This window comes from Mytilus galloprovincialis, chromosome 3 (genome assembly GCF_965363235.1).
Source record: "Mytilus galloprovincialis chromosome 3, xbMytGall1.hap1.1, whole genome shotgun sequence".
NCBI lineage: Eukaryota > Metazoa > Mollusca > Bivalvia > Mytilida > Mytilidae > Mytilus > Mytilus galloprovincialis.
Genome location: NC_134840.1, coordinates 98099590 through 98112557, shown reverse-complemented (window position 1 = coordinate 98112557; position 12968 = coordinate 98099590). Strand labels below are relative to the sequence as shown.

Below are 12968 nucleotides of genomic sequence, written 5' to 3'. Positions count from 1 at the left end.
TATTTGGATGGAGAGTTGTCTCATTGGCACTTACACTACATCTTCCTATATCTATTTGTTAAAGGATTAACTTATATTGCAAAGTAACATATTTAGTAATAAGTATAAACATGATACATATATAAAAAAGTAAAATGACAAAAATATCAAACTCAAAAGAAAACTCAAATCAGAAAGTTCCTTATCAAATGGCAAAATCAAAAGCTCAAAGATATCGAAAAAATGGAAAACAACTGTCATATACTTGACTTGGTACAGGTATTTCCTTTTGTATCTGTACATTTAGAAATTGGTGGATTTAAGCTGGATTTATGGACAGATTACCTATTACACAGGTAAAATAGCTACGGACGTTTTACGTCCGTAAAAAATCCGTAAAACGTCCGTATTATACGGCACGTCTACGGACGAATAGTACCACGGACGTAAAACGTCCGTTGCTTCCCATCCGTAAAACGTCCGTAAAACGTCCGTAATACGGATATTTAGTACCACGTCCGTATTACGGACGTTTAGTACCACGGACGTAATACGGATGTTTTGTACCACGGACGTATAATGTCTATTATAATTATGCATTATAATATATATATATTATAGTATATAACACACTTATTGTAGTATATATAACACACTTATTATAGTGTATAGTATAGTTTGATTTTTATGTAACAGTTGCATTGTATTGCTGAAACTTTTGATGGAACTGTCAATGATAAAATGCTATACTTTTTTTTAAGGTGATGATACTTTTTATTTGCATTTCCTTATATCATGTATATAGTCTCCTAGTGTTCTATCTAAAAAAAATATTCTGATGCAATACACATACAAGGATTTTGTCAAAGAACTTTCTGTCATACAGTGACTTGTTGTTTAACAAGTTGAATATTGATGATATCTTTTTAAACATTTTACATGATATTTCAAGAGTAAATCAACAATAATCAGAAGTATTTCAGTGGTGGTCTTTGGTTCATATTTTGCTTTCATGTATTAACTTGATAAAATAAGGCTCTTAGTTTTCTCTATTTGTCATGTCCAAACCCTTTCACAACACACTATATAGTTCATTTTTTTCATTGTTGGAGGACATATGGATACCTATAATAGCTCACTATCACATCATGTGAACTCTGGTGGATATTTTTCTCATTGGCAATTCAACCAAATGTCCTTACTTTTATAAGTCCTTTTAATTATATATCAAGAGTAATTGATTTTAATTATATATCAAGAGTAATTGATCTCAAGAGTATAAATTGAGAATACTGTAATGTTTCCTTTTTACAGTTTTGAATGTATCCTTTTTCTTCAAACTTTCTTAGAACAAACATAATCTTCAATCTTCTTCAAAGTTCAAAATTTTATTTCAAAGGATTTATATTCACATTATAATTTCTCTACTTTCCAAGTCTATGAATGTCAAAATAAATGTCTTCTTTGTAAATTTAAACGTTCTATTTTTTGTAAAATTCCCAAGTTTGTGAGGTAGTCTTCTGTGTCCTGTATTCATGGTATTGGTTATTCTTCACCATGTTCACTGTGATGGTAACTGAAATAAAATATTCATAAAGAATATAAATCTAACTTCCATGAATTACATAAGCTAATTGTTATATGTTTGCAAATTCATTCTGTTAACATGGTTAATGCAAAATCATTAACTGGTCGGTTTTTTTTTTGCTTATTTGAATGTCCAGTGGCAAATATTTTATGTTTTCTAAATAACAACGTTAACTTATCAAAACATAATATTGGCCAGTCTGACTAGGTAAGTTTGTAATGTTAATGCTATGATAGTCTGAATTTCTGACATCTCAAGTGTGTGTGTATGGAGCAGAAGGAGGCGAGCAGAGTAAGGCTTAATGCATGCATTGATTCAGAAAGTGAGAAAAATAAGCAACACTGTACATGTACAATTAAACTTGAAACAGTTTTAGGTAGATAACATAAAATTATTTAAATTAACTGCAATTCTACAGATGAACTTACTTTGATATCAGGTCTGTTTTGCAGGGCATTCACACCTACATGACATACATGTTCACCAGTAATATCAATCCTTGCCAATAATGTCCTTTCCTTTCATTTGGTAACAAGCTAAAATTGTATATATATATATAAATTAATCAAGAAGTCCAGACAAAAACTATATGTAGTATGAACCGATGCTCACTAATTTATACCTTTCCTATATACTTTTACTTTTAAGTAAATTGAAACAAAATGTAAGCTAACAACAGAAAGAAGATCAAGTTTAAGCTTATAAAAAAATCCTATATACATGTACAAAAAATGTATGTTCAGATTTTAATAAAAGAACAACCTTTCAATGTACCTTGGCAATTGATAAACTTCAATTGAATCATAATTTCCTGTCAATATGCACATCTACATAGTATGTCCTTATTATCATGATTATCTACTAAGTTTCATGAAATTCTGTTGTGTGGTTTCAGAGGAGTTGCAATGACAAACTGTTGAAGTAGTAATAAAGCAAATAAGTTCAAAGGGGCATAACTCCTAGAAAAAAAAATGAATTGTAATTTCCTGTTAATATGCACATCTACATAGTATGTCCTTATTATCTACAAAGTTTCATGAAATTCTGTTGTGTGGATTCAGGAGAGTTGCAATAACAAACTGTTGAAGTAGTACATTAAAGCAAATAAGTTCAAAGGGGCTTAACTCCTGAAAAAAAAAATTGAATCTTAATTTCCTGTCGATATGCACATCTACATTGTATGTCCTTATTATCTAAAAAGATTTCATGAAATTCTGTTGTGTGGTTTGAGAACAGTTGTGATGACAAGAAACAGGACTTGACGTCAGACAGACAGGTCAAAAACATTATACCCCCAAAACTTCGTTGAGTGGGACATTAAAATGCTGAATATCATGAAACTTAGTTAAATTGTTCATATTTTTTGTTGTAAGCTCCCATTTGATTTTTATAAATTTAAGTTTGTCAGTTTCTGAGTTATAAGATTTTCTTCATACATGTCATAAGAAAAGGGGTGACTTTCAAGTTTTTGGAAATACATGTATCCTTAAAATTTCGTTAAACTTTGATGACCGATTTATAGCTATTAAGAAAACCTCCTTTTAGTTTTCTTTTTATAAATTTCTGATATACATGTGACATTGAGAAATTATTGTTTGTTTGCAGTCTGACAACAGATTAACCAATTATTGCGCAACAGCCCAGTGTATTGCACAACAGCAAGAAATCTTTAATTGAATATACATGTAGATTCAATTCTTGAATTCATATAAACTGCTACTTTTGCATAGGTAATGTTTCTGTATTTAAAATCTGTAGTACTGGACATTTACTTTTGATATTTAGTATCATAACTTTCTTTATTTAAAAATTATTGTAACATTTAGGTACGGTACATGTATAAGTCGTTCCCAAACCTAATTACAAACATTAATGTGTAAACTATGTAAAAGTTTCAGTCAATGAACCATGATGAGGGGGTGGGGCTATATAATCTCCATGGAAACAATACTTGCAAATGCCAATAAATTTGCATACCAAATATTATTGACTAAACATAAGCAGTTTATCTTAAACTGATCTAATCACAAACTAATACATGTAAACTAAGATAAGTTTCAAAGTCATTAGACTGTGACTGAGGGGGCGAGGCCAAATATTCTCCATGGAAATGAGATGTGCCAATGCTTATACAACTGAATACCAATTAACATTGCCCAACCACTAATGGTTCCCCTTGAACTGACCTAATCACAAACTTATACATGATAACTTAAAAAAAATTTCAAAGTCAATAGACCATGACTAAGGGGGCGGAGCCAAATTATCTCCATGGAAATGAGATATACCAATGCTTATACAACTGCATACCAAATATCATTGACTTACCACTTGTGGTTCCCCATAAACTGACCTAATCACAAACTAATACATGTATGAGCAAAAGTTTCGAAGTCAATAGACCATGACTGAGAAGGCAGGGCCAAATAATCTCCATGGAAATGAGATGTGCCAATGCTTATACAACTGCATACCAAATATGATTATCCTATCACATGTGGTTCACCATAAACTAGACCTAATCACAAACTAATACATTGTTGATGCCGTCGCCTCCGAAGCTACAGTACTACATATTTTTTGGTTCAGAAATAGTACATAGATGCAAAAGTAGCTGTGTAACCAATTTCAAGTTCTTTGACTACATTTATTCAGAAACATATAATATGTCAAATATTTATTTTAGGACCTGTATCAAGGAGTAAGAAACTTGTCAACATTTAAGTGAAGCACTAATTATAAGAATTTTTGCATACATGTAGCAATATAATATTTCCTACAGAAAGTAACCAAAAGTTAGTGTGCAATAAATTCTATTATTGCATACATGTAGCAATATAATATTTCCCACAGAAAATAACTAAAAGTTAGCGTGCAATAAATTCTATTATCATATACTTAGACTTAATAACATATGATTTTTACCGTATGATAATAGCATTAAATTAAAGTATTTTCTATATTTTTTCGAATTGGTGCTTAGCGGGCTGATATGAAAAGTTTATCACATGCTTCGATTGTTATCACATGCCTTTCCGTAACGTTATCACATGGCATTCCGGTGATACTCGGCAAATTCCGGAAAATACACCTTAATGCTACGTTTTCAGTGAAAAACATTACAAAGTAGTGTACAAAACAATTATATGAATACTGGAAAGTATATTGTGTAAAATAATTAAATTAAATTAAAAAAAAATATTAAATAAATGCATTTTTTAAGTTTTTCTGAAACATAATTTAGAAAGTTACTTTAAAAAAAGTTGACTTTTCCAAACAATTTTCATCATGTATATTGTTGAATTATTTTTTTGTCCATTCGTCCATATTAAAATGTTGGTTTTTTTTTCTCTCTGTTGAGGCATATGATAGAAAGATTTCTTATTGAATGTATCAAATTTTGGGTCCGACGTCCGTGAACTTTTTACTCTTTCAAGATCATTTCGGGAACCACCTAGAAGGATCAATATATGAATCTGTTATTTTTCTCTACTGTTGAAGCATATGATAAAAAGACCATAACATGTCATTTTTCATATCGCATGTATTATCAGCCATGCGGCTCTTGGGCTGATATTGAACCTAGGGCTGATAATACATGCGATATGAAAAATGCCATGTAATAATCTGATAATATTGCACTAGTGCAAAAATCTTCAAAAAATCATGACGTTATCAATGACAAACTCTTAGTTTAAACCAATTTTTACTTTCAAATATTATATTGCTATACAATAAAAGGGTTATTGCATGAATATTGGGGTATATTGTCCCTCGTAGAACATATATTGCACTCGCAAGCTTATGCAATATAAAATTCAACTCGGGACAATATTCCCTAATATTCATGCAATAACCCTATAATATTGCACCAGTGCAATACATCTTCAAAATTATTGCATGAATATTGGGAAATATTGTCCCTTGTAGAACAAAAATTGCACTCGAAGCTCGTGCAATATAAATTTTACTCATGACAATATTCATGCAATATCCCTATATTATAACTACAATTGCACAATATTAATCACTTTACCATAAGTTATTATAAAAAAGAAGATGTGGTATGATTGCCAATGAGACAACTATCCACAAAAGACCAAAATGACACAGACATTAACAACTATAGGTCACTGTATGGCCTTCAACAATGAGCAAAGCCCATACCTATTGCTTGGTGTCAAGGTAATTAAGAATCTCAAATTTGATAAAAATAATTAAGCACGTATTCTTCATTTTGTGGTTTAAAGTTTCTTTAGACAAGTAAGATGCTGAAAGAATATAATATACAGATATAAACAATACCAAATATTCACATTATTTTTTCAAAATGGTCTCAAAGCTTCAAATTTGCAATTTCTTTAATGAAAAATGCACCAAAAAAAAATAATACCTGTAACACTTCGGTTTTGTACATTTCATGAGCAGGAGATTATCATGATTATATAATTTAGTCAAATACAAACTTATAACTCCATAAAAGTATCGTGCTTAAGCCTTTACATAAATTTCAAGAAAATCAACCAAAAACTGACCAAAAAAGGACTCATTTTTGCGGAGTTATCTCCCCTTCCAATGTTAATTTCCAAAGGAAATATAAAATGCCACTTTTGAGTTTTCCTCAAGTTAGATTTTATGGGACTTTTTTCTGTGTATATAAAGGGCATAACGCTATAGATTAGAACTAAAACATTTTCTGTTTTAATTAGTTGAGGTTAACCGTTTCCTCCATAATGCAGGGATGATTCCACTATATAGTTTAGGGCCGCTTAAATCGGCCAGCGGCCCCCCAAAAAAATGTTTGAAATATAAATTCCCAATTCAGGAAAATAAAACAGAAGTCGGTATTTCCGGAAAAGTTTCCGTTACTGATTACAGCAAGTGTAATTGCGTGAACCCGAGTTTGTCGTTAAAGCGTAGTAAAATCCGGATAAGAATGCTGACTATGATCGCATTTTATTAACAAACGATTTAATTATGTCAACATGAGGTAAACAATTTTGGCGGCCGGATTCAATTGCAGTTAAAATGTTATCGGAGTTTTTGGTCTCGTAAAAGTAGATCGCTCAGCAGGTTGATCAAAAATATGCTTTTTGTCAAAATGGGTGTCAAAACAGACCTCGGCAAAGAGCAAATTCAAGTTTTCAAATTTTGATATAACATATTGATGAATGAATTTTAATGGTAAGCAGATCGCTCAGCAGAGCCGGTTATGTAATTTGATTAAAACTTGTTTTGTAAAAGAAATTATTTTATATTTTGCACTTTTTTCCGCAAAAGACAAAAGTTTGAGCGTTTTTGAAAATAAGTTGATGATAGACCATTCATGAAATGAGACCCCCCCCCCCCTAAAAATACGATGTCATCATTATGGAACTGTTTCAAAAGATATGAAAATGATCCAAATAATTTTAAAGTTCACTGGTTCAATTGCTTTAAATATCTTATCAATTAAGTATATATATATATATACTTTTGTAATTGCTTTTCTGAATTCGACAATTGGCCAGTTCTATTTGAAATACATTTAAATCAAGGTAAGTTTATAAAGATGATCTGTTGAAAAAATACCCAATGGATGATTTTTTTTCACTGGTTAATATGGCAAGCCGTTTTGCTATTTAATATAACCTCAAAATATCTCATAAACTTTATAAGATATCTTATATAATAGTTCATTAGATATTTGATATAGTTTGAAAGATATCTTATAAAGAAAAAGTTTATAAGATATCTTATATAGTTCACAAGATACCTTAAATACTTTATGAGAAATCTTATAGTTTATAAGATATCTCATATAATTTTCTTTATCAGATATCTTATAAATTATATAAGATATCTTATAAACTATATAAGATATCTTATATAAAGTATATTTGTAAGATATCTTATATAAAGTATATGTAAGATATATATTTTAAAATCGATATTGGATATCTTCTATATTATATAAGATATCTATTTTATATAAGATATCTTATAAAAAATATTATTTATGATATCTTATATATTAGAAGAAATAGTATTAAAGATATCATACATAAATTATAAGATATTTCATATAATTTTCTTAATATGATATCCAATTAATTTTATAAGATATCTTGTACAAAACATATTTATAAGATATTTCATATACTTTAAGATATCTTAAATAAATCTTATATGTTATATGAGATATCTTATATATTACATAAGATATCTTATATATTATGAGATAATTTGAAATTCGAATAAATAGCTTAACGGCTTGCCATAGGTTTATGTTAGCTGGTACTTGTGGTATATATGTTTTTGTAATAGGCCTCGTTTACCAAAGTTAAGATCATAGTGCATCATATGCAATCATATTCATGTATTACAACTTCCCTGGTCTGAATCCAATAATTTCTTCCATCAGTGTACAGGTGAAATTAACTTAATATTCATTTTCCGTTTTTACAGGAAAAAGATCTTATTTCGTCTTAGATTGTATGCATAAAAAATTCCCAATTGGGATAAAATTTCCCAATTTGATATTCAAGGGACCCATTTGAAAACACCTGGAATCATCCCTGATAATGACGCTTTTTGACCCCACCCTTTTACTCCATAATGACGCCTTTTGACGCCTGTGTAGTACCTCAGTTGAAACGCATGGACTACAAAATGTCTGCATATTAAAAAAGACTTTAAAAAAATTGTATCCAATATGAAAAGGATATTCAGGAGAATATCTGACTTGAATTTCATTGATAAAATGTTCGTTTTTACAATGCATTAATACTTTAAACCTGATGATTTTTTTTTTATTGAAAAAATCCTATGCGAATCAAGTTTGTAAAAAAAAAATTCCATGGAGGAAAGGGTTAAATCTTAGTTAAATTGTTTATGGTTTTGTAAAAAAATAATTTGTCACTTCTAACTGTTAACATGGATAATTTTCAAACTTGCCCACAACAAGAATCAAAACTTGGAACTCTATGACCTCAAATTTTAAAATAAATCTTGGAAACTACATGTCCATGATTTACCGAGTTTGACAAGAGAGCAAAATTATCAAATAAACTAGGCATCATTTTAATATAAACATACCTCTCATCACAAAATTATTCATTGACTACTGCTCCTCTGTGCTCATATGCACATAAATCAATATAATGACAATCTATGAATCCACTATATAATCTAGACAGCAATGACCCAAATGAATTCTGTTCTGTTGCTTATCTTCTCCTACTTCTCAAAGTACTTGTACTTGTACATTCTTTGAAAATGCTAAAAGAAATAATGTTTAATGAAATGAAGTTATAATATCTGCCAAAATTGCATTTAATATTTGATCTTGCAAAATTGGCTTAGTTTTGATCTTTTAAACTAGACCAACAAACTTTCCCTGAAAAAAAGGATAGCTCTTCTTAACCTGGTAAACATTTTAACTCCAGGTCAAATTTGCTCTGAATGCTTTAGTTTCTGCTTTCAGAGATACATGTATAAGCCAAAAACTGCATTTTACCCCTATGTTCTATTTTTAGTCATGTTGGCATGTTAATTAGCAAGAGGGGTCATCCGACACATATTTCTAACTAAATAAGTGTAATTTAGTGGTTCAATTTGTCTTATCTTGCTGTTTATCATATTTTTTTTTTGTTCTGTTTTTTATATTTTACATTGTATAAATCAGTCTCTTAGTTTTCTTGTTTGAATTGATTTACAAATTTGTGATTCTCATATAGGGTCCTTAAAAACTGAATATGCAGTATTGGCTTTGCTCATAGTCATTGTTGAAGGATGTAAAGTGACCTATTGTTGTACATGTTAACAGTTAACTTCGATGTCACTTGATTTCTGGTGGAGAGTTTTCTTTTCTTGTTAAGGGTGCAATCAAAAGTTGCAGGCTTGACAAAAACCTGAAATCAGGTCATGTGCACACCCCTGAAGACATGATACCTGCACATTTTTCATAATCAAAGTTGTATGAATTTCATAGATTTTTACCTGGTCTTTCAAAAAATTCATGCTTCAGGGTACTTTCGCCTGCTCCATAAAGAGCTACAGTGTCTGCAAATAAGTTTTCAATTTTCACTGCCAAAAAAACCAGACTGTTTACAGTGTTGTCTCCCCTCAAAACATGTATATTTAATCTAATTTTTTTAATTATTTTAATCATTCAACCTGCTTTAATTGAAGTTAATTAATATATCTTTACAACCAAATACAAAAAACATGATACTTTTTCACCAATTATGTTGATAAAAAGGGACTTCCCTCCATGTTTATTTTTAGTTGGGGAATAACCCCTAGTTTTTATACGAAACTGTTTATAGCAACCTAAACAATATTTTATTTTGAAAATAAGGGAGCTACCATTTGATTTTTATGGGGGGGGGCTAGGATGAAATTTGAAAAAAATAGGCAGGACAGGAGTTTTGAGTGTAAAAAAAATGCAGGATGAGACACTTTGCAAAAAAAATGCAGGATGACAATTTAGGTAAAAAAAAGTCGGAATAAACTAATAACAATGAATAAAAAAAAGGCAGGACCGAATAGAGTGAAAAATAAAAAGGCAGGACAGAAATTACAACTGAAAAAAAATGCAGGACAAAATTTTTCATCCTAGCCCCCCCCCTAAAAATCAAATGGTAGCTCCCTAATTATGTAATTTAAACATTATTATCATAATTACAATATGACAGATTTATAAGTGGAAAAAAGTGAATTTACACTTTTAAAAATTCCTCTATTTTCTCATTCACTATCACCATGACCACCACATTTTTTGTATTTTTATATTAACATTACGTACATGTAAAGCAGACCTTTCACCTTCTCAAGGAGTCCACTTCCCATGTACAAGAGGAGGCCCAAACAGCTTGATTTTGAGTAAGTTAAAAAAAAAGTTCAAATAGATTATGATACACTAAATAAATACATAAATTACATGTACATAATAATTTAATAATAAATATGAATCCACAATCATCATGATCATGGTTTCAGAAATGACACATCAATTTAAATCAATAGATATCATACATCTGCATTGGCTAGAGGTACATGTATAGGGGGAGGGTTAAGATCTCATAAACATGTTTAACCCCGCTTGAATTTTGCGCCTGTCCCAAGTCAGGAGCCTCTGGCCTTTGTTAGTCTTGTACTATTTTTAATTTTAGTTTCTTGTGTACAATTTGGAGTTTAGCATGTTTAGTATGGCGTTCATTATCACTGAACTAGTATATATATTTGTTTAGGGGCCAGCTGATGGACGCCTCCGGAATTTCTTGCTGCATTGAAGACATGTTGGTGACCTTCTGCTGTTGTCTGCTTTATGGTCGGGTTGTTGTCTCTTTGACACATTCCCCATTTCCATTATCAATTTTATGTATATTAAATTTTTATATCAGTGTTTTCTAATTTCTGGGTAGTCTAGTAGTCCAAATTATTATGACGTCTTGAAAGGCTATTATAATATTATTTTTTGGACGCTTTACACTAATGTACAGTAAGGCGTCAAATAAAAAAAATGTAATAGCCTTTCAAGAAGTCATAATTATTTGAACTAGGTAGTCTAGATAAGTACAAATTTATGTAAATAAGGGCAAATTTGCAGACTTTTATTTTTTATATAAATTAAATATTAATTATATTCATTTGGATTTTACCCAAGTCATGCAAGTTGGGCAAGGCCATTCTTTGCAGGAGTATATTTTACAGATTTTAACCATTTTTATATAAAGTAGGGCAATTTTTTTTTTAAAGCAGGACGAGTTGGTAAGGAAGCCACCACTTGACTTTTATGGGGTGGGGGCTACGATAAAAATGTTATCCTGCATTTTTTTTTAAAAGTTGACAGAACTCCAGTTCCGCATATTTTTCAAATAACACCCAAGCACCCCCCACACAGGCACTTGTCTCATAAAAAAAAATCCTATATATATGTATTAAATATGTATTATATTAAGGTATATAGGGAATTTTTTTTCTGAGACAAGTGCCTGTGACATGGTGACCCCCCACCTCCAATAAAACTCACATGGTACATGTAGCTCCCTTAACAAGAGTGGGACATTTTTAGAAAGGGAGACGTGTTGTTAAAAAAGTAGGCCGTTTTGGCAGTGGGTCGAGTTGACTTGCGTCCGTTCTTGCCAATCTTCTGATCTTTGTCATGTTTGTCAGACTGATTTTCGGGTTTGCATGCGATGAAATTTATAAATTCAAATGTTTTTTCGTGAAAAGTATACCACTAGCATCTTCTTAAATATTTGCATGATAATATTTACCTTTCGGTGCGCTTTCCAAGTACAAAATAGCGGGTATGTAAATAATCCATCAAAAAGACACACAACTTTCTTGTTTAAAACCCATTCTTCAAGTTAATCGACAAGCAAACCATTTCAATTTATCTGTTTATAATAACTTGTTGATCCAACAGTTTTGAAAAACCAGAGGTCCTCGTATTATCTATCAGACTAGTATACATCTTCCCATTCTTTTTAACTGTAAAACATGAATTCAGCCAGCAGCCGACGAGCGTCCATGGATGGAGTTGCGTCATAGTGTAAAAAACGGCAACGGTGATTTTTCCGGGTTTTCGTATTCCATTTGTCAAGCTTTCGAGAATACACTTTACGATCATTTACGTATATGATTGAGAGTTAGTCCGGAACCCGGTCTGGAATCAAGAATGGGGATTTAAGTATTGAAAATAAATACAAAAAAGTTCAGAAGTGGTACACTGAGTATTTTAAAATAGGCCTCTGTTATAAACAAGGATTTGTCTACAAATCAGTCACAGCCGCTTTATATAAAACTATGAAGAAATGAATCGGAGACATAGGCCTACATGACATTATCATACATCAGTGGCGGATCCAGGGGGGTTGGACCCCCCTTTTTGGGACGATCAATGTATTTGCAGGGGGACATAGTTAGAACCCCCTAACCCCCCCCCCTTTTTGTAGCCGTCCCGCCGACTAGACCACACGACCACCTGGGCCTCACAATGAATAAAGTTTTCGGTGGCCGTGTGTTACCTTTCCTCGTCAGTTTTACTTTTAATCTAGCGTCGTACTACATTACATGATATATAAGCCATGGAGATGTTATTGTTCAGTACAAATTAATGCAAGATACAGTCACAGAAATTATTATATGTATAAGAACGTCTAAGTCAGTGACAACTCTACAACAGATTTATCCATCGGATCACCAGCAATGATGGTGATACATGGCTGTGTATATATATATAGTACAATCTTTATGAATTTGGTATGGTATATATATGTCTGTATGTTTGTCATGATATTTGTGTATAACCAATGTGTATTGTCTTGGTGTCAATCCTATGATTTTGGATTTCAAACCAATAAAAATTACTGACTTACTTACTATACACATCCTAGCTTAAATCAGAGAAGAA

General features: G+C 31.1%; 1 protein-coding gene and 1 long non-coding RNA gene across 5 annotated transcripts in view; one reads left to right on the top strand and one right to left on the bottom strand.

The window, feature by feature from the left end:
• LOC143069508 (nuclear exosome regulator NRDE2-like) overlaps window positions 1-12968 on the top strand; it is a gene marked incomplete in the record, with an annotated part of 41006 nt that overhangs the window by 17257 nt on the left and 10781 nt on the right.
• Window positions 1483-11914, bottom strand: LOC143069506 (uncharacterized). 4 transcript variants are annotated; one of them, XR_012976420.1, is made up of 4 exons: window positions 11830-11914; window positions 8645-8827; window positions 1996-2103; window positions 1483-1555 (listed from the first exon to the last, which is right to left on the bottom strand). It is a non-coding gene; the product is annotated as an uncharacterized LOC143069506 (long non-coding RNA). The 4 variants fall into 4 exon arrangements; XR_012976419.1 differs by lacking the exon at window positions 11830-11914 and adding an exon at window positions 10356-10495; XR_012976421.1 differs by lacking the exon at window positions 11830-11914 and adding an exon at window positions 10369-10386.